A 2113-nucleotide genomic window follows, 5' to 3' on the forward strand; every position below is an offset into this window, starting at 1 on the left:
AGGGATTTGAAGTTAATTCGCTACTATTAATCTTCACTGGAAGATCCAGAGTGTGCACCAGGATGCCCATGCCCTCCCTATCCCCAACTGTGTTGGCTCAATTCATGTAATTGTTGCTCCCATGTGTTCAGCTATACCTTGACACTCTATCTAGCTCTTGGCAACTCTCTCCCTCGAAGGAAAGTTGCATTTAATGAACATCTGCTACAACTAGTCAATTTTATAGACATTTTACAGACATTACTTCCTTTCATTCTCATGACAACCCTGAATAATAGGTGGCATTATGCACATTTTTCAAATGAAAAAAATTAAAAGTCCAAGAGATGGGATGTTGTGCGTCTACCACTGACTAGAGTGTAAAACAGGTCTATTAACTTGCAAAGGCGCTCAGATCTATCACACTCTGTCATTGTGGAGAAATAGTAACAACAATCTACATTAGCTCCACACACAACGCATCCATGTCCTCTTTAATTTTGAGGAGGAAAACACAAACCAGCTAGAAAAACATTTTAATTGCAGAGGTCCGACCAATCGCCCTTTGTATCAAGCAGTCCCTGACCACACTTTGGCTCATGGTTTTACTTAATGGGATTTACTGAGCACCAACTCTACACCAGGAGCAATGTTAGGTGCTTTGCATGCAGTATCTCTTCCCTTTACTACTTATCATAACAGGGCACTGTCATCTCCTTCCTCATCTCACAGAACAACATAAGCATCTTCCTGCGACAAATAGTCCCAACAGCTTTATTAATCAAAAAACAGATTCTCACAAAAAATGAAGTTCATAAAGCATAACAAATTTCATTCATATTTCTTGCTGCTTTTACCGGATCTGTTTAAATCTCTTTGGGAAACTATAAGAAGAAAACACTTATTTTTGAAGTTTGAAAATTAGAGCTGAACTTCACTTACTTACTATTCACATACTTTGAATTTTTAATTGTAAGTTTAAATGTATTTTAAAGTACTTAAGAGGGAGTAAAAATTTATCAATATTTAATGAGAATTTGGGCCATATTTTCTAATACTTCTTTTCATTCTGTATATTCTAATTGGGTCTTTCTCATTTTCCATTATATCTTACTAGAGGCCCGTGCACAAAATTTGTGCATGGGTAGGGTCCTTAGGCCTGGCTGTTGATCAGAGCCAATCTGCATGGTGACCGGCAGGGCAACTAGCAGGGTGATCAGGGGGCCCCTGCTGGCACTCACCTTGGCTGGCCTGGGGCCTGCGGGCTGGGGATAGCTCCTGCATTGAGCATCTACCTCCTGGTGGTCAGGGTGTGTCATAGCAACCGGTCATTCCACCAGTTGTTCCCTCGTGTGGTCAATTTGCATATTAGGCTTTTATTATATAGAACTAGAGGCCCGACGCACAAAAATTTGTGCACTCGGGGGGGTGGCGGGGGCGCCTCCTTCAGCCCGGCCTGTGCCCTCTCACAGTCTGGTACCCCTCAGGGGATGTCCACCTGCTGACTTAGGACTGCTCCTTGGGGAATCGGGCCTAAGCTGGCAATCAGACATCCCTCTGGCAGCCCGGGAGCCCTCAGGGGATGTCCACTTGCCAGCCGGGAGCAGGCCTAAGCTGCAGTCGGACATCCTTAGCGCTGCTGAGGAGGCAGGAGAGGCTCCCACCACCACCGCTGCGCTGGCAGCCATCAGCCTGGCTTGTGGCTGAGCAGAGCTCCTCCTGTGGGAGCAAACTGACCACCAGGGGGCATCTCCTGCATTGAGCGTCTGCCCCCTGGTGGTCAGTGTGTGTCATAGTGACCAGTCATTCCCAGTCATTCTGCTGTTAGGGTCAATTTGCATATTACCCTTTTATTATATAGGATAGAGGCCTGGTGCACACGTGGGGGCTGGCTGATTTACCCTGAAGGGTGTCCCGGATCAGGGTGGGGGTCCCGCTGGGGTGCCTGGCCAGTCTGGGTGAGGGGCTGATGGCTGTTTGCAGGGTGGCCACATCCCCTTCAAGGTGGGGGTCCCCACTGGGGTGCCTGGCCAGCCTGGGTGAGGGGCTGAGGGCCGTTTTCAGGCTGGCCATGCCTGCGGGCTAGAAGCAGGTATCTGGGATTTATTTTACTTCTATAATTGAAATTTTGTTG

This window comes from Myotis nattereri (assembly GCF_964212035.1).
Source record: "Myotis nattereri genome assembly, chromosome: 3".
Taxonomy (NCBI): Eukaryota; Metazoa; Chordata; class Mammalia; order Chiroptera; family Vespertilionidae; genus Myotis; species Myotis nattereri.